This window comes from Heterodontus francisci, chromosome 7, assembly GCF_036365525.1.
Source record: "Heterodontus francisci isolate sHetFra1 chromosome 7, sHetFra1.hap1, whole genome shotgun sequence".
In the NCBI taxonomy this organism is placed as follows: Eukaryota; Metazoa; Chordata; class Chondrichthyes; order Heterodontiformes; family Heterodontidae; genus Heterodontus; species Heterodontus francisci.
Window position 1 is genome coordinate 72503103 of NC_090377.1, and position 21261 is coordinate 72524363.

General features: G+C 44.3%; 1 protein-coding gene across 6 annotated transcripts in view; it reads left to right on the forward strand.

The window, feature by feature from the left end:
- metap1d (methionyl aminopeptidase type 1D (mitochondrial)) overlaps positions 1-21261 on the forward strand; it is a 185487-nt gene that overhangs the window by 2276 nt on the left and 161950 nt on the right. The window lies entirely within an intron of this gene.

The window sequence follows — 21261 nt, forward strand, 5'->3', positions numbered from 1 at the left end:
TGAGAACGGGCAGAGACTGCTTGAGTTGTGTACCTATCATAACCTCTGCATCACCATCTCGTTCTTTCACACTAAACCCTGTCATCAGGTTTCATGGAGGCACCCAAGATCGCGTCGTTGGCACCAGCTAGACCTCATTGTCACAAGGTGAGCCGCCTTAAACAGTGTTCAAATCACACGCAGCTTCCACAGTGCGGACTGCGACACCGACCACTCCCTGGTGTGCAGCAAGGTTAGACTCAGACCAAAGAAGTTGCATCATTCCAAGCAGAAGGGTCACCCGCGCATCAATACGAGCAGAATTTCTCACCCACAGCTGTTACAAAAATTTCTAAGTTTACTTGTAACAGCCCTTCAAAACACTCCCACAGGGGATGCTGAGACCAAGTGGGCCCACATCAGAGACGGCATCTATGAGTCAGCTTTGACCACCTACGGCAAAAGTGCGAAGAGAAATGCAGACTGGTTTCAATCTCATAATGAAGAGCTGGAACCTGTCATAGCCGCTAAGCGCATTGCACTGTTGAACTACAAGAAAGCCCCCAGCGATTTAACATCCGCAGCACTTAAAGCAGCCAGAAGCACTGCACAAAGAACAGCCAGGCGCTGCGCAAACGACTACTGGCAACACCTATGCAGTCATATTCAGCTGGCCTCAGACACCGGAAACATCAGAGGAATGTATGATGGCATTAAGAGAGCTCTTGGGCCAACCATCAAGAAGATCGCCCCCCTCAAATCTAAATCAGGGGACATAATCACTGACCAACGCAAACAAATGGACCGCTGGGTTGAGCACTACCTAGAACTGTACTCCAGGGAGAATGTTGTCACTGAGACTGCCCTCAATGCAGCCCAGCCTCTACCAGTCATGGATGAGCTGGACATACAGCCAACAAAATCGGAACTCAGTGATGCCATTGATTCTCTAGCCAGCGGAAAAGCCCCTGGGAAGGACAGCATTACCTCTGAAATAATCAAGAGTGCCAAGCCTGCTATACTCTCAGCACAACATGAACTGCAATGCCTGTGCTGGGACGAGGGAGCAGTACCTCAGGACATGCGCGATGCCAATATCATCACCCTCCTATAAAAACAAAGGTGACCGCAGTGACTGCAACAACTACCGTGGAATCTCCCTGCTCAGCATAGTGGGAAAAGTCTTTGCTTGAGTCGCTCTAAGCAGGCTCCAGAAGCTGGCCGAGCGCGTCTAACCTGAGGCACAGTGTGGCTTTCGTGCAGAGAGATCGACCGTTGACATGCTGCTCTCCCTTCATCAGATACAGGAGAAATGCTGCGAACAACAGATGCCCCTCTACATTGCTTTCATTGATCTCACCAAAGCCTTTGACCCCGTCAGCAGACATGGTCTCTTCAGACTACTAGAAACGATCGGATGCCCACCAAAGCTACTAAGTATCATCACCTCATTCCATGACAATATGAAAGGCACAATTCAACATGGTGGCTCCTCATCAGAGCCCTTTCCTATCCTGAGTGGCGTGAAACAGGGCTGTGTTCTCGCACCCACACTTTTTGGGATTTTCTTCTCCCTGCTGCTTTCACATGCGTTCAAGTCCTCCTGAAGAAGGAATTTTCCTCCACACAAGATCAGGGGGCAGGTTGTTCAACCTTGCCCGTCTAAGAGCGAAGTCCAAAGTACGGAAAGTCCTCATCAGGGAACTCCTCTTTGCTGACGATGCTGCATTAACATCTCACGCTGAAGAGTGCCTGCAGAGTCTCATCGACAGGTTTGCGGCTGCCTGCAACGAATTTGGCCTAACCATCAGCCTCAAGAAAATGAACATCATGGGGCAGGACGTCAGAAATGCTCCATCCATCAATATTGGCGACCACGCTCTGGAAGTGGTTCAAGAGTTCACCTACCTAGGCTCAATTATCACCAGTAACCTGTCTCTAGATGCAGAAATCAACAAGCGCATGGGAAAGGCTTCCACTGCTATGTCCAGACTGGCCAAGAGAGTGTGGGAAAATGGCGCGCTGACACGGAACACAAAAGTCCGAGTGTATCAGGCCTGTGTCCTCAGTACCTTGCTCTATGGCAGCGAGGCCTGGACAACGTATGTCAGCCAAGAGCGACGTCTCAATTCATTCCATCTTCGCTGCCTCCGGAGAATACTTGGCATCAGGTGGCAGGACCCATATCTCCAACACAGAAGTCCTCGAGGCGGCCAACATCCCCAGCTTATGCACACTACCGAGTCAGCGGCGCTTGAGATGGCTTGGCCATGTGAGCCGCATGGAAGATGGCAGGATCCCCAAGGACACATTGTACAGCGAGCTTGCCACTGGTATCAGACCCACTGGCCGTCCATGTCTCGGCTTTAAAGACGTCTGCAAATGCGACATGAAATCCTGTGACATTGATCACAAGTCGTGGGAGTCAGTTGCCAGCGTTCGCCAGAGCTGGCGGACAGCCATAAAGACGGGGCTAAAGTGTGGCGAGTCGAAGAGACTTAGTAGTTGGCAGAAAAAAGACAGAGGCGCAAGGGGAGAGCCAACTGTGTAACAGCCCCGACAAACAAATTTCTCTGCAGCACCTGTGGAAGAGTGTGTCACTCTAGAGTTGGTCTTTATAGCCACTCCAGGCGCTGCTTCACAAACCACTGACCACCTCCAGGCGCTTATCCATTGTCTCTCGAGATAAGGAGGCCAAAGAAGTGTGTGCAATTGTTACCAGAAAGGTGTCTAGGGGTCTGTTACTATCTTCACCTGGTCTTATTGGAACAGGGTTTAGTTTTAAACACACTGTTTTGAGGTCCCTCTTTGTGAATCCTTGTTCACAACTTTCCAATTCTCAGGCGAAGAAATGAGCACAAACAGGCTTTCTGTGGTTTAAAGTAGAAAAACAACATTTATTAAACTCTAATATGGTTGACGCCTAGGGATATACAACGCGCCCACACTAGCATGCACATGCGATACACACATGCGAGTAGGCACAGAAAAGAGCAGAAGAAAAGTTGAGGCAATATCCTGTTACTGTTTCTCATGCTCGCTGTAGTCCTTGATTGACGATATGGTCTTGCGTTTCGTTGTGGCCCAGTGTTCCTTTTAAATCTTGTCCATGTAGGAGACTTTTTCTCTCTGAGTTTACGTGTCTTCGATGGTTTCCGAAGCTGGTGAAAGCGAGTTGAGGGCAGACAGGAGAGAGGTCTTATCAAAACAGGAGCCAGGATCTTTGAGTTCGAATCCTTTGTTGGAAGTTCAAATCTCAACAGCCAGCTAGTCATGTGACTAAAACTGGTCTGACCACTTCTGTGTATTGGGGATGCAATGACTGGGTCCCTTTTGTTCCAACACTGCTAGTACTATGTAAATGTCCTTCCAGTCAGGGTCTTGCAATTAAATTTTAATGTTCATGTGACGAAATAATGGGTGCCTCAGTCTTGGCAGGTGGGGAGTTTGCCTGATAGCAATGCATTCAGCTACTTGTTAATGTCATGTGGAGTGAACTGACTTAGTTGGACTCTGACATCTACGATGTTGGAGACTTTGGGAGGAGGCTGAATGAGGCGTGCCACTCGGCAGTTTTGGCTGAAAATGCCTGCAAACATGTTAGCTCTGTTCCTTACACTGGTGTTAGGCTTCAGCATATTTGAGATGGGGATTGCTCGTAGACCCGCTTCCTCCTTTTAGCTGCTCAGTTGTCCACCCTGTTTTCAACTGATGCTAGCTGGGCTACAGAGCTTTGTTTTGATCAGTTAGTTGCGGGAGTGCTTGACTGTCTCTCTCGTCCACTGTTTTGAGTGTTTAGCATGCAGCGGTCTGGTGGTGTAGCACCACTAGATTGGTGTCCAGCTTTAAGGTATTCCTGACACTGTTTCTGGCATGCCCATCTAGAGACCGCATTGAGTCTGGCTTGGCATTGTGGCTTGATGGGGTAATGTAAAAATGAGGATATATTGGGCCATGACATTGCAGATTTCAGTGGTATACAATTAGTTAGTTAGAGATACAGCACTGAAACAGGCCCTTCGGGCCACCGAGTCTGTGCCGATCATCAACCACCCATTTATACTAATCCTACACTAATCCCATACTCCTACCACATCCCCGCCTGTCCCTATATTTCCCTACCATCTACCTATACTAGCGGCAATTTACAATGGCCAATTTACCTATCAGCCTGCAAGTCTTTTGGCATGTGGGAGGAAACCGGAGCACCCGGAGGAAACCCACGCAGACACAGGGAGAACTTGCAAACTCCACACAGGGAGTACCCAGAATTGAACCCGGGTCGCTGGAGCTATGAGGCTGCAGTGCTAACCACTGCGCCACTGTGCCGCCACTGCAGCAGCAACATTTGGCCAATAGTGCTTCGGGTTTGGTCTGCCACATCTGTGTGTTTTGTTACCTCCAAACTGACTATTCCGATGCTCTCTTGGCCGCCTTCCGAACTCCATAAACTTGAGTTCATCCAAAACTCTGCTGCCTGTAATTCAAACGAAGTCCTGTTCACCCATCGTCCATGTACTTGCTGACATACATTGGCTCCCAGTTCACCAATTTCTCTTCTTTATTTCTCACTGTCCTGTTTGAATCCCTCTATGGCTTTACCTCCTCCCTATCTTGCTAATCTGCTCCCACTCTAGAACTTTTCCAGAACTCCACATACCTCCAACTCTGGTCTCATGTGCATTCTTCTACTTCCTTCGCCCCACCAAAGGTGGCCATGGCTTCAGCCATCTAGGCCCTAAGCTCTGAATTCCCTCCTTAAACCTCTCCTTCTTTAAGACATTCCTTAAAACATACCTCTTTAATCAAGCCTTTGATTGCTTGTCCTAATACCTCTTTGTGGCTCAGTGTTAAATTTTGGCTGATAACACTCCTGTCAAGTGTTTGGGTCCTTTTCTATGTTAAAGGTGTTATATAAATGCAAGTTGTGTAGCCTATCCCACTCAACATGGCAGTAGTGGCACACTACACAGTTAGGGGTGTCCTCATTCTGAAGACAAGATTTTAACTCACTGAAACCCATTCAGTCAGAGTTAAAATTGTCTTCACGAGTACTGTGCGGTGGTCACTCCTGTCATGGACAGGTGGGTCTGCAGCAGGTTGGATGGCAAGTAGAAGGTCAAGTAAGTTTACCCCCTCATTGGTTCCTTCACCATCTGACACAGGCACAGTTTTGTAGATTCAGGACTTAACTAGTTGTGCTACAAAGGCATTCTTTGTGGTGAACTTTGAAGTCCCCTACCCAGAATCCTTCCTTCAGTGCTTTGTCCAGGTGATAAACCGAGGAGTACTGATTTGTTGTTTAAGAGGTGGTAGCTGGTGAACAGAAGGTTTACTCCGTATTGTTTGACCTGAAGTCATGAGACTTCACTGAAGTCAATGTTGAGAGCAAGACATACTCTAGCGATTAATGAATTTGAGATATTATTGTGGTAGTACAGCTATGTTAGGATGCTTCTTGAATAGTCTGTGGGACAGTGTCTCAACCTAGACACTAGTTCCCAGATGATAGTGAGAAGGAATTTTCAGGAACATCTGGACTGGAATTGCCTGAGCCTTGTCCTGATCTGACACTTTGGTTGTTGCCCATAGATCTGTTCAGTATTTTCAAGGTTCTGAAGAAGGGTCACTGACCTGAAACATTAACTCTGCTTCTCTCTCCACAGATGCTGCCAGACCTGCTGAGTATTTCCAACATTTCTTGTTTTTATTTTCAAGATTCTGTTTGTTTGTTTTTGCTGGAGGATATTGGTGAAGCAGTGGCTTTTCACTGCTTGCCCACAAATTACATCGGATACACGACATAGAAGCGGGCCATTTGGCCCAGCCAGTTCATGCTGGCATAAAATATTCTGATTTATTGTATTTAATTTCTCAATTTGCCATGCTGGGGTTTGAATTTGCAATCTCAGTTCTCGTCTACTACCATAGCCACTACATTACTGTAACCTCATATGGCAAGCTAAAAAAAGCAATAAGGTCCAAATAAATAATGGCATAAAGCACCAAGATTGAATAAAAATGCTGACTGTTCCACTAGAGTATCCATTAATAGAAAAAGGCAAAGTAAAAATATTAAAGTTGCAAAAGAAAATAGAAATAAAGGTAATGAAAGTGGTCACATCTCATTTTATTTTACTGCAATTGGATTGTAGGTGTGTGGTTTGCTGATTTTTTTTTACTTTTAATCTTTTGAATAGCCCTGAAGAGCTATGCCAGTTGCTTTACATATTCAACAGTTGGTTACACTTGACACAAAGTATATCACTTTGATTATATGTCCATATAAAGTCATCAGTCCTCTCATTTCTGAGGTCTGTTGAAGGGTGCATGATCTAACCCAGCCAGTTGTACATTTACTGAGGCCATCAGTGATTAGGATTATAATTAGTTGCATAGTTAGTTGGATAGAGAGGCCTAGAGTTTTGCAAATAAAGTTAACATAGAATAGGAATTCAGTCCTTCGAGCTTGACTGCAGTCTGATTGTTAGAAAGAGCAGTCATGCCTGAAGCTTGACACAAAGTTGAAAAATAGATTGACAAGTAGTGTTCTGATGAAAGGTCATCGACCTAAAACGTTCATGTGTTTCTCTCTCCGTAGAAGTTGCCAGACCTTCTGAGTATTTCCAGCATTTTCTGATTTTTATTTCAGATTTCCTGCAGCTGCAGTATTTTGCTTTTGACAGTAGTGTATTATTTTCTGTGCTGAGAAGATCAAATCAGTCATTGAGTAAGTGTGGCCTTGAAAGTACCACTTTTTTTTTGAGAATGTAACTAGTTAACTTCTCATGGTGTTGCATATAGTGAGTCAGGTCAATTCAGTACTTAGGTGAAACAGGCTAGAAGGCAGTGAGATAGCTGGACCATTATGGGGTACGGCAGGGGGACAGGGCGGAGTGGGTTGGGGGTGCAGTGTGGTGAAGAAGAATAGTGGGATTTGAAAGATGGAGTGAGAGGAACATGGAAAAGAGGGAAGAGGAGGAGAAAATGAAGCAAGAGGAAAGTGAAGGGATGTGTGATACTGAACCAAGGCCAATTTTGCTCTTCGTTGGGGAGGGGGAGAATGGGGATCTGTACTGAAACAGGGCTCCATTCCTTCTGCTGCAGGTGGGAAGTTACAGAGAGTAGCTTTTCAGCACTGAATTGTTCCTGGGTGAGAGCCACTAGGTATTTCTCAGAGTGGAGGCAGAAATTTCTTTCCTATTGGGTGGGAGGTGAGCTACTGCTCGGGGGCAGGAATTGATCTGAATTTGTTCAAAGCAGGAGTAGGGAAGGGCAGACATTAGTTCAGGAAGAGGTGAAGATTTATTAAGGAGAAAAAAAGAAACACCAAGTCTGTGCTTAATGGGGAGAAATGGAGAAGGTTGAGTTTTTCTTTAATGGGGGCAGGTTTTTTTGGCTTCATTGGGAATAAGGAAGAATGTCAAGTTTGTCTTCACTGGGGATGGCAAAGGGCAAGACCACTGACCTCAGTAGGGTGCAAAGAATGCTGAGTTTGTCCTCAGTGGAGGCAGGCGAGGAAGGCTAATATTTTCTTTGACGTGAGGCAAGTCTTGGTGAGCAGGACAGGATTGAATGCCAGGTTTGTTCTTATCGAGGTAGAGGATGGCAGGAGCTCTTCCTTTGTGTGGGCAAGGAAAGCTGAGTTTATTCTCATTGACATAGACATTGAATTTACAGCACAGAAAGAGGTCATTCATTCCAACAGGTCTCTGCTGGTGTTTACGCTCCACTATTCTCCTCCCACCTTTCTTCATATCACCCTATCAACATACCAAAAATGAAGGAACTTTTATGAGCTGGTCCCTTTGCTTCCTGGTATGAGTGGTTTAGATGTAAGCAGATTGGGATGGAAAAAAATTCAGTCAGATTTTATGATTTATAGCACATAAGAAATGGGAGCAGGAGTCGGCCATTCATCCCCTCAAGCCTGTCCCACCATTCAATAAGATCATGGCTGATCTGCCCCAGACCTCAAATCCTCTTTCATGCCAGCTCCTCATAGCCCTCAACTCCCCAATATTTCAAAAATCTATCTACCTCCCCTTTAAATACTTTCAGTGATCTAGCCTCCACAACTCTCTGGAGTAGAGAATTCTAGACATTCACTACCCACTGAGAGAAGAAATTCCTTCGCATCTCAGTTTAAATGAGTGTCCCCTTATTCTGCAACTATGTCCCCTAGTTCAAGATTCCCCCACTAGTGGAAACATCTTCTCAACATCTACCCTGTCAAGCCCCCTCAGAATCATGTACGTTTCAATAAGATCACCCCTCATTCTTCTAAACTCTAATGAATAAAGGCCTAACCTGTTTAGCCGTTCTTGATAAGTCAACCCCTTCAGCCCAGGAATCGGCCTAGTGAATCTCTTTTGAACTGCCTCTAATGCCACTATATTCGTTCTTAAATAAGGGGACCAAAACTATACACAGTACCCCAGGTGCAGCATCACCAACGCCCTGTACAGTTGTAACATGACTTCCCTATTTTTAAACTCCAACCCCCTAGCAATAAAGGCCAAAATTCCTTTTGCCTTCTTAATTACTTGCTGCACCTGCATGCTAACTTTGTGTTTCATGCACAAGAACACCCAGATCCCTCTGTGTTGCACTTTTTTGAAGTCTCTCTCCATTTAAATAATAGTCTGCCTTTTGATTCTTCTTACCAAAGTGCATGACCTCACACTTTCCTACATTAAACTCCATCTGTCAAGTTTTTGCCCACTCACGTAACCTATCTATAATCCCCTTGCAGATTCCTTATGTCCTCATCACAACATGCCCTCTCACCTATTTTTGTATCATCGGCAAATTTGGATATATTACACTCTGCCCCCTCCTCCAAGTCATTAATATAGATAGTAAATAATTGAGGCCCTAGGACTGATCATTGTTGCACTCCACTAGTTACGTCTTTCCAACCTGAAAAAGACCCATTAATCCCGATTCTCTCTTTTCTGTGTATTAACCAATCCTCAATTCATGCTAATACATTACCCCCAATACCGTGAGCTTCTATCTTGTGCAATAATCTTTTATGTGGCACCTTATCGAATGCCTTCTGGAAATCCAAATACACTACATCTACTAGTTCCCCTTTATCAATTCTGCTTGTTATATCTTCAAAGAACTCTAGCAAATTTGTCAAACATGATTTCCCTTTCACAAAACCATGTTGACTCTGTTTGATTGCGTTAAGCTTTTCCAAATGTTCTGCTATTTCTTCCTTAATAATGGACTCTAGTATTTTCCCAACAACCGATGTTGGGCTGACTGGAGGACAAAAACTGATCCATGTTTCTGGAGCAGTTACATAGAATATACAGCACCGAAACAGGCTATTTGGCCAACCAGTCTTTGCCAGCCTGTATGCTCCGATGAAGATTCCTCCCATTCTTTCTCATTTAACTCTATCAGCATAACCCTCTATTCCCTTCTCCCTCATGCCTATCTGGCTTCCTGTTGAATGCATCTCCACTATTTGCTTCCAATAACTCATGTGGTAGTGATTTCCGCATTCTCACCACGCTCTGGGTAAGGAAGTTTCTTCTGAATTCCCTTGTTGATTTCTTGGTGGCTTTCGTATATTGTTTGTTCTTCCCTACAAGTGGAAGCACACACACACTGTTTGTTTTACTCTATCCTTTCATAATTTTAAAGACATCTATTTGTTTATTTTATTTCATCTTAGTTTGTTCAGTTTGCTTACCCACTTTTTTTTCATGTTTGTACTTGCGGCTGTTCAATTTTAAGTCCGTTAACACCCTATCTGTACTAATGCTTTGTCTTTCAACACACCATTAACATATTGTTTGCCTTTGCTCCACGACCTTCTGGTCAGCTATTCTGTGACCTTGTCCTATCTACACCTTCTACTTTGTTATCTCTTGCCCCACCCCCGCTTTACTTGCTTATAACCTTTTACATTTCTAATATTTGCCAGTTCTGAAGAAGGGTCACTGACCTGAAACATTAACTCTGCTTCTCTCTCCACAGATGCTGCCAGACCTGCTGAATATTTCCAGAATTTCTTGTTTTTATTATATTAGGTCATCCCACAGCTTTCTCTTTTCAAAAGAGACCCAGCCTATTCATCCATTCTTGAAGGGCATAACCTTGTAGCTCTAGTATCATCCTTGTACATCATCTTTGCGTCCTCTCTAGTGCCTTTATATCCTCTTTATAATATAACAATCAGAACTGCACACAGTAATCTATTGTGGTCTAACCAAGGTTCAATACAAGTTTAGCATAACTTCTCTATTTTTCAATTCTATCCCTCTAGGAATAAACCTGGCTTGTTTCTGTTTATAGCCTTCTTGACCTGCATTACAACTTTTAGTGATTTGTATTTTTGTACTCCCAGATCCCTTTGCTGCTCTACCCCATTTAGATTCTTATTTTCCAGTAATATGTAACTTCCTTATTTTTCTTAGACTAAGTGTGAGGTATTATATTTTGATTATGTTGAAATTTATTTGCCAATTATATACCCATTTTGCAAGTTTATTAAGGTTGTCATAATTTGTTGCAGTCCTCCTCATGTTGACTATCCCTCCCAATTTGGTAAATAAAAGCAAAATACTGCAGATGCTGAAAATCTGAAATGAAAACAAAGTGCTGGAAATACTCAGCAGGTCTGGCAGCATCTGTGGAGAGAGAAACAGAGTTACGTTTCAGGTCTGTGACCTTTCATCAGAACTCCCAATTTGGTGTGGTCTGCAAATTTAGAAATGTGTTTTTGATTCTAAAGGCGAAATCGTTAATGTAAATTGTGAACAACAGTGGTCCCAGCACTAATCTTTGTGAGACCCACTTCTTACCTTCTGCCACTCTGAATAGCTACCCTTTGCCCCTACTCTTTGCTTTCTGTCTTTTTGCCAGCCAGCTATCCATTTTGCTACTTGTCCCCTGACTCTGCATCCTCTAACTTTATTCATTAGTCTATTATGTGGTATCTTATAGGTCTTTTGAAAATCTAGATATATTGCATCTATTTCATTACCCATGTCTACTGTCTCTCTTACTTCTTCAAAACATTCAGTGAGGTTGGTCAAGCAAGACTTTCCCTTTTGAAATCCATGTTGACTATTCATTTTTTTTTGCTTTCTAGAAATGTTTCTATTTTCTTGTTTAGTAGGGATTCTAGTATTTTTCCTACTACTGATAAGCTGTCTGGTGTATAGTTTCCTGTACATGTACTAGCTCACTTTTTGAATGTAGGTATAATGTTAGCTATCCATCAGTCCTCTGGCACTACACCTTTTTCTAATTAATTATTAAATAGATGTAATTATGCCTCTGTTATCTCTTCCCTAGATTCCTTTTAGAATGCACAAACGCAATCTGTACAGACCGGGGGTTTTATCCTCTTTAAGTTTGGTTAATTTATTTAATATTTCTCTTTTTTAACTTTAAATGCAGTTAGATCATTTCTTGTCTGATCTACAGATGTCATGCCTACTTGATCCATCTCCCTGTTAAATACTGAAGCAAAATAATTATTTCTGCCATTTCGCTATTGCTGCCTGTCAGTTTATCCTGACCATTCTTAATGACCCTAATCCTGTCCAGACTTTCCTTTTTTGATTTGTGCCTGTAGAATATTTTACTATTTTGTTTTATGTCATTTGATAATTTAATTTCACACATCCCCTTGCCTTATTTTTTTCCTTGACTTATCCCCTAGATTCTTCGTATTCTCCTTGTCATGCTCTCCCCTGCTGTCCATGTCTATTTCCTTACCCTCAATTTTTCCCTTCTGTCTTTATTCATCCATGGTGTCTCATTAGTGTTTGCTGTGTTCTTGCTTTTTAGCAACATATATTTTTCCTGGGCTCTATTGAATAGTATTTAAATGTTTCCCATTGCTGTTCGACATCAATGTTTGCCAATATTGTTGTCAATTTTATTTTTCCAAGTTCTACTCTCAGCCCTTCAACATCAGCTTTTCTTCGAACTATTATCTGCGTCATTGTCATGCTTATGGCCTTCTCAATTATTATCTTAAATCATATTATATTATGGTCACTGTTCCCTAGATGTTCTCTTACTTTTATTTCTGTTATCTGCTCTTGTTCATTCCCCATTACCAGTTTCAGATTAGTTTTTTCTAATGCCATTGTTATTTCTAATAAGTACAGCTACTCCAAATCCCCTTTTTCTCACTTTATCTTTTCTAAATATGTTACACCCTGTAATGCTTAATTCCAGGTCCTGATGTTTGTGCAGCCATGTCTCAGTAATCCCAATGATATCTGGTTGCTCACAATGTATGTTGCTTACAGTACCCCTGTTTTATTATGGACATTTTGTGCATTGCTTTACAGACAGTTTAAATTATTTACATTATCAGTTTCACTCTTATTTTTAACTACATTTTTACACTTCTATAATGCTATTTATTCACTGGTCATTTATGTCCTTCCTTAATTTAGTTTGTCCCTTGCTCTCCTTTCCTGTTTTGTTTATGTTTAAGCTTGTTACATTTCTTGGAAGATCCCTCCCCACCCCCCACCCCTTACTAGTTTCAAGCCTTTGCCAATTTCCTACTTATCCTTCCTGCTAGGTTCATGTGGAGCCCGTCCTGTCGGTACACCTCTTTCCTGTCCCAGTATTGGTACCAGTGCCCCATGAAAAGGAACCCCTCTTTCCCACACCAGCCCTTTAGCCATGTGTTAACTCATCTGATATGTCTGCCAATTTGCACGTGGCTTGAGTATTAATCCAGAGATTATTACCCTCGAGGTCATGCTTTTTAATTTAATTCCTAACTCTTGATACTCCCATAGCAGGGCAGCCTCCCAGCTCCTAACTATGTTGTTCCAACATGGAACATGAAAATAAAGCCTGGCTACCCGACCTGAACCTGACTAGACCCGACTACATGTGTCTAGTTTAGGTCGGGTCTATATTCCGAGTCCAGCATTCGGATTTGGGTCGGATCATGCTGGACAGTGCTGCCTCCGGAAACTCACAGGATCCGGCTCACCCATGATTCCCCACAACTCCATCTGTAGGAATAGCCTGCTGCCAGAACGGATGAACAGGATCACAAGTATTACCATTTGGACAAGGTAGAGCACAATAACATGTTTGATATCATTAAATTTATTGCGATATTCGTGTTGGATCGGGTCGAATGTGAAAAGAAAATTAAAGGACTCAGGCCTGGGTCGGGTTCGGGTTGGCTGTGGTCTGGTCGGGTCCGATTCAGATTTCAATTTTATACCCCAGCAGGCCTTTACCCAACAACTGTATTTAGTTCCTTCCTTTCCAAATTCCTCTCCAGCTGCTTTGAGGTATCCCTTATCCTGGCACTGGGTAGGCAACACACCCTGTGGGACTCTTGTTCATGGCTGCAGAGGATGCTATCTGTCTCGCTAATTTTAGAATCCACTATCCCTACCACATTTCTATTCTGTTCTTTTCCCCAAACCCCCCACTTGGGCAACCTTCTGAGCCATGGTACCTTGGATTGCATTATGGTTGTCCTCCTTACTCTCCTCACTTGTCCTCACAAGTAGTCTCTGGGACGTCCTTCTCTGAATCTCTTCTAAGTGTCCCTTACCCGGCTCCCTGACAGTCATGCCCTCCTTCTAGAACCTGTCCTTTCCTCTGCAGTGTGATTGTTCTGGATAAAACTATCTAGAAATTCTTCCCCCTCCCTTAGTTTCAGGTTGTCTCTAATTCACACTCCAACTGATGCCTTGAGCCACTGCGGGTCAGAGTCAGAGACATTTCCTGCAGATGTGAGAATCTGGGACAGTCTTGCTAGCCGTGAACTCTCACATACTACAGTCCCGACACTCAAAGAACAAAGAAAAATTACAGTACAGGAACAGGCCCTTCGGCCCTCCAAGCCTACGCCGATCCAAATCCTCTATCTAAACCTGTCGCCTATTTTCTAAGGGTCTGTATCTCTTTACTTCCTGCCCATTCATGTATCTGTCTAGATACATCTTAAAAGACGCTATCGTGCCCGCGTCTACCACCTCCGCTGGCAAAGCGTTCCAGGCACCCACCACCCTCTGCATAAAGAACTTTCCACGCATATCCCCCCTAAACTTTTCCCCTTTCACTTTGAACTCGTGTCCCCTTGTAATTGAATCCCCCACTCTGGGAAAGAGCTTCTTGCTATCCACCCTGTCTATACCTCTCATGATTTTGTACACCTCAATCAGGTCCCCCCTCAACCTCCGTCTTTCTAATGAAAATAATCCTAATCTACTCAACCTCTCTTCATAGCTAGCGCCCTCCATACCAGGCAACATCCTGGTGAACCTCCTCTGCACCCTCTCCAAAGCATCCACATCCTTTTGGTAATGTGGCGACCAGAACTGCACGCAGTATTCCAAATGTGGCCGAACCAAAGTCCTATACAACTGTAACATGACCTGCCAACTCTTGTACTCAATACCCCGTCCAATGAAGGAAAGCATGCCTTCTTGACCACTCTATTGACCTGCATTGCCACCTTCAGGGAACAATGGACCTGAACACCCAAATCTCTCTGTACATCAATTTTCCCCAGGACTTTTCCATTTACTGTATAGTTCACTCTTGAATTGGATCTTCCAAAATGCATCACCTCGCATTTGCCCTGATTGAACTCCATCTGCCATTTCTCTGCCCAACTCTCCAATCTATTTATATTCTGCTGTATTCTCTGACAGTCCCCTTCACTATCTGCTACTCCACCAATCTTAGTGTCGTCTGCAAACTTGCTAATCAGACCACCTATACTTTCCTCCAAATCATTTATGTATATCACAAACAACAGTGGTCCCAGCACGGATCCCTGTGAAACACCACTGGTCACACGTCTCCATTTTGAGAAACTCCCTTCCACTGCTACTCTCTGTCTCTTGTTGCCCAGCCAGTTCTTTATCCATCTAGCTAGTACACCTTGGACCCCATGCGCCTTCACTTTCTCCATCAGCCTACCATGGGGAACCTTATCAAACGCCTTACTGAAGTCCATGTATATGACATCTACAGCCCTTCCCTCATCAATCAACTTTGTCACTTCCTCAAAGAATTCTATTAAGTTGGTAAGACATGACCTTCCCTGCACAAAACCATGTTGCCTATCACTGATAAGCCCATTTTCTTCCAAATGGGAATAGATCCTATCCCTCAGTATCTTCTCCAGCAGCTTCCCTACCACTGACGTCAGGCTCACCGGTCTATAATTACCTGGATTATCCCTGCTACCCTTCTTAAACAAGGGGACAACATTAGCAATTCTCCAGTCCTCCGGGACCTCACCCGTGTTTAAGGATGTTGCAAAGATATCTGTTAAGGCCCCAACTATTTCCTCTCTCGCTTCCCACTCATTGAGTGGGGATGGAGAGAGTGGTTTGGCCAAATTTCTGATGTAAGGGGAATGTGGATTTTTGAGTGGATTTCTGCTTGGGGTGGAATTCCTCAACACTTCTGTTCAGTGGGTGAGGTTGCAGGATTTCTGTGCGGTAACAGTTTCTTCTGTGTTCAGGATGAAATCTTCGTTCAGTAGGGCTAGGAAGACTCCCATTATCTCTGCTTGGGGAGGGAGTGTTTCTCCTGATTGCTGCTCATGGAAGGAGTTGGTTTATTAGGGTGGGGGGGTTGTGGGCGATGTTGCTGAAGCAATACATTTTTTTTTTATTCATGGAATGTGGGTGTCGCTGGCTAGGCCAGCATTTATTGCCCATCCCTAATTGCCCTCGAGAAGGTGGTGGTGAGCTTTCTTCTTGAACCGCTGTAGTCCAGGGGAGGTAGGCACACCCACAGTGCTGTTGGGAAGGGAGTTCCAGGATTTTGACCCAGCGACAGTGAAGGAACGGCGATATATTTCCAAGTCAGGATGGTGTGTGACTTGGAGGGGAACTTGCAGGTGGTGGTGTTCCCGTTCATTTGCTGCTCTTGTCCTTCTAGTTGGTAGAGGTCGTGGGTTTGGAAGGTGTTGTCGAAGGAGCCTTGGTGCATTGCTGCAGTGCATCTTATAGATGGTATACACTGCTGCCACTGTGCATCGGTGGTGGAGGGAGTGAATGTTTGTAGATGGGGTGCCAATCAAGTGGGCTGCTTTGAGCTGGATGGTGTTGAGCTTCTTGAGTGTTATTGGAGCTGCACCCATCTAGGCAAGTGGAGAGTATTCCATCACACTCCTGACTTGAGCCTTGTAGATGGTGGACAGGCTTGGGGGAGTCAGGAGGTGAGTTACACACCGCAGGATTCCTAGCCTCTGACCTGCTCTTGTAGTCATTGTATTTATATGGCTACTCCAGTTCATTTTCTGGATAGTGGTAGCCCCTAGGATGTTGATAGGGGATTCAGCGATGGTAATGCCGTTGAATGTCGAGGGGAGATGGTTAGATTCTCCCTTGTTGGAGATGGTCATTGCCTGGCACTTGAGTAGCACGAATGTTACTTGCCACTTATCAGCCCAAGCCTGGATATTATCCAGGTCTTGCTGCATTTCTACATGGACTGCTTCAGTATCTGAGGAGTCGTGAATGGTGCTGAACATTGTGCAATCATCAGCAAACATCCCCACTTCTGACCTTATGATTGAAGGAAGGTCATTGATGAAGCAGCTGAAGATGGTTGGGCCTAGGACACTACCCTGAGGAACTCCTGCAGTGATGTCCTGGAGCTCAGATGATTGACCAATAACCACAACCATCTTCCTTTGTGATAGGTATGACTCCAACCAGTGGAGAGTTTTCCCCCTGATTCCCATTGACTCCAGTTTTGCTAGGGCACCTTGATGCCAAACCCAGTCAAATGCTGCCTTGATGTCAAGGGCAGTCACTCTCACCTCACCTCTTGAGTTCAGCTCTTTTGTCTGTGTTTGAACCAAGGCTGTAATGAGGTCAGGAGCTGAGTGACCCTGGCGGAACCCAAACTGAGCATCACCGAGCAGGTTATTGTGAAGCAGGTGCCGCTTGAAGGCACTGTTGATGACACCTTCCATCACTTTAACAATGATTGAGAGTAGACTGGTGGGGCGGTAATTGGTCGGGTTGGACTTGTCCTGCTTTTTGTGTACAGGACATACCTGGGCAATTTTCCACATTGCAGGGTAGATGCCAGTGTTGTAGCTGTACTGCAACAGCTTGGCTAGGGGCACGGCAAGTTCTGGAGCACAGGTCTTCAGTACTATTGCCGGGATATTGTCAGGGCTCATAGCCTTTGCAGTATTCAGTGCCTTCAATCATTTCTTAATATCATGCAGAGTGAATCGAATTGGCTGAAGTCCGGCATCTGTGATGCTGGGGACTTCAGGAGGAGGCCAAGATGGATCATCAACTCAGCACTTCTGGCTGAAGATTGTTGCAAATGCTTCAGCCTTATCTTTCGCACTGATGTGCTGGCCTCCCCCATCATTGAGGATGGGGATATTTGTGGAGCCACCTCCTCCAGTTAGTTGTTTAATTGTCCTCCACCATTCACGGCTGGATGTGGCAGGACTGCAGAGCTTTGATCTGATCCGTTGGTTATGGGATCGCTTAGCTCTGTCTATCGCATGCTGCTTACGCAGTTTGGCACGCAGATAGTCCTGTATTGTAGCTTCACCACCAGGTTGACACCTCATTTTGAGGTATGCCTGGTGCTGCTCCTGGCATGCCCTCCTGCACTCTTCATTGAACCAGGGTTGGTCTCCTGGCTTGATGGTAATGGTAGAGTGGGGGATATGTCGAGCCATGAGGTTACAGATTGTGGTTGAGTGCAATTCTGCTGCTGATGGCCCACAGCGCCTCATGGATGCCCAGTTTTGCATTATTCTTGATTTCTGGCCTGAATCATTCTTTCTCCAGTTTCTCCATTCAATCATTGCTCAGCTCAGCAGCCACAATCGGTACACACGTTAACTGAGTTCTAAAAGGCTGAAAATGCTTTCAGCATCTCTTGGTTGTCCATATTGGACATTCTCTCAAATCCTGAACTATCAGATTGTTTTGATTTATGGTGCATTCCCTTGGCTGGTTCCTGGGAGATCAAAAAAAAATGTTAGATTGAAATGAATATCTGGGTATTATTGAGGGTACAGTTTGGCACCGTCATGTAACATTAGGTGCTGCCCTGTTGCAAACAAATAGTCACCTCAGGTTATATTCACAGTGTTACCTACAGGCACAGTTCCTTTGGAATCCTGAGATGATTCACCACTTTTAATACTTGTAAAGTCCTTTTCATTTCAATTATCCCTCTTAGTTTGGTAATCTCTGTCAAGCTATACTGGAGCAAGGAGATAGTAGAGGTGGCTGGAAAAATAGATAGAAAATCCGAATTTATAAGAAAAGTTGGTCTTGACTTGCTACTGTTGGCAACAATAAGGGCAGTCTACAAAATGACTGTCTTGCGAGGGAATATCACATCTTTTTTGTCAGATTGTAGGTGAATACTGGTAAATTGCTCTTGGATACAAATAATATAGCGTGTCGACCGGTCTTTGGAAGATGCCAATGAATGCAGTTGTAATGAGTGCTTTTTGCAAGGAGTGTTTTAATTGGTTTGGTCAGATCTCCTATTTTCAGTGTGTTCACTGATGATGGTATGATTGTTGTTTGAATTTTAAAAATTTATTCTTTCACAGGATGCGAATGTCGCTGGCTAGGCCAGCATTTATTGCCCATCCCTAATTGCCCTTGAGAAGGTGACGGTGAGCTGCCTTCTTGAACCGTTGAAGTCCTTGGGGCATAGGTACACCCACAGTGCTGTTAGGAATGGAGTTCCAGGATCTTGACTCAGCGACAGTGAAGGAACAGCGATTATAGTTTCAAATCAGGATGGTGTGTGGCTTGGAGGGGAGCTTGCAGGTGGTGGTGTTCCCATGCATCTGCTGCCCTTGTCCTTCTGGGTGGTAGAGGTCACGAGTTTGGAAGGTGCTGTTCAAGGAACCTTGGTGAGTTGCTGCAGTGCATCTTATAGATGCTACACACTGCTGCAACTGTACGTCAGTGGTGGAGGGAGTGAATGTTGAAGGTGGGGTGCCAATCAAGTAGGCTGCTTTGACCTGGATGGTGTCGAACCTCTTGAGTGTTGTTGGAGCTGCACCCATCCAGGCCAGTGGAGCGTATTCCATCACACTACGGACTTGTGCCTTGTAGATGGTGGACAGGCATTGGGGAGTCAGGAACTCGTCACAGAATTCCCAGCCTCTGACCTACTCTTGTAGCCACAGCATTTATGTGGCCGGTCCAGTTCAGTTTCTGGTCAATGGTGACCCCCAGGATGTTGATGGTGGGTGATTCAGTGGTGGTAATGCCATTGAATGTCATGGGGAGATGGTTAGATATTCTCTCATTGGAGATGGTCATTGCCTGGCACTTGTGTGGCGCAAATGTTTCTTGCCACTTATCAGCCCAGGTCTTGCTGCATATGAACATGGGCTGCTGAACATTGTGCATTCATCAGCGAACATCCCCACTTCTGTCCTTATGATGGAGGGAAGGTCATTGAAGAAGCAGCTGAAGATAGTTGGGCCTAGGACACTACCCTGAGGAACTCCTGCAGTGATGTCCTGGAACTGAGATGATCGACCTCCAACAACCACAACCACCTTCCTTTGTGATAGGTATGACTCCAACCAGTGGAGAGTTTTCCCCCTGATTCCCATTGTCTACATTTTTGCTTGGGCTTCATACTGTGTGTATCTTCCTTCCTTGTGTATAAATACATTTTTCTCAATATAAACTCTTTATTCTACTATTGTCTTTCATTCCTTGTGTCTGTATTTGTTTATCTGATTTTTAACTTCTGTGTATTTCTCGTGGTGTATCTCTTTTTCTCATTAATTCTCTGACTGCACTTCTCCATTCTCTCCTAATGTCTGTGTTTGTCTCATTCTGTTTTTCTACCCCTATCCTCATTCCCATATATTTTGTTCTCCATAACTCCATATTATGTTTCTAGGTTTTTCTGCATCTGACTTCACCATGCCGAAAGCAGCCACCTGTTTTATAGGAGGTCACAGCAACAACACTGGTTCATGCAGATTAAATCTTGTTATTGAGGTGCTATTTCTTCCACTGTTACTATGGTACTGTTTTATATAGAATTCAAATGTTACTTTTAAAAAAGAATGCATTTGAATTAACTAACCGGTATAATTACTAGGCTTTCATTTTGTGTTATTTATAGTCAAGTAAGTTTTTAAGCAAATTGTTTGAAAAGTTATTCTGCACTGGTTGGCATCCTTCCATCTACAAAAAATGATGGACACGCAACAAAATCCATTTAGGTGGGGTGTCTTCTCTTGGTGCACCTTTGCAGATGGCTATGAAGGGCAATCCTTGAGAGGCAGGTTCTGCCACAAGTGCTGCACGTGTAGCTTCCAAGTGATACTGTGAATTGTTTTCAGCATTGGCTCCTGTTGCTAAGCTGCTGTAGCCACTGGTCGTCCTGGTAGTGCACATCAGTCCACAGGATGTGCTGCCATTTTCCTCTTTCGCCAGCTAGTGACTCCCAAGTGCAATAGTCGACATTTAGGGCCTACATATCACTCTGCAAGTGTCCTTGAAGTGGAGCTTTGGGCGCCCCACTGGTCATCTGGCCTCAGCTACCTCACTATACAGAAGGTCCTTGGGTATGCGACTGTCTTCCATCCTGCAGACATGTCCAATCCACCGAAGCCACCTTTGTTTGTTTAATGCCAACACATTTGAGAGCTCTGCCTTTGAGAGGACTGCCCCATTTGTGATTTTGTCTTGCCAGGATAGACCCATAAAGCCCAACAGACAGCGAAGATGGAAATTAGTGAGGTTCTTTTCCTGGTAGCTGTAAGTCACCCATGTTTCACAACCATACAACAAGGTGCTGAGAACACAGGCCTTGTAAGCCATCGGCTTGGTCCTAAAGGTCAGCTTGGTGTATTCCCATGTGCATTTCCTGAGTCAGTCAAAGGTTGTAAACATTAAAAGGTTGTAAACATTAGTTCAGAGTGCAATTAGTTTATACTGAATCAAATTAAAGAAAAAAAATTATAATTCTCTAAACATCTCTGATGTTTTCGCACTGTAAAATTAATTTTGCCATTAAGGTACCTAACACCCCCTGAATTAACTTATTTTGAGGATAGGCATTCTCAACTAAGGGAACTTCCTTTTTTTAATGCATATTGCACTGTCCTGTTGAAAAAATGGGTAAACAAGCTTCTGCTAAGTGACTGGTTGAAAGGCATGCAACAGAACTCGGGTGATTTTCTTTCCCTATGCGTGTATCGAGCTCTGCATCAAGGGATAGATTGTCTGTTGCTGTGGACCCAAGGTCGCAGAATTTTCTAACCACTTCCAG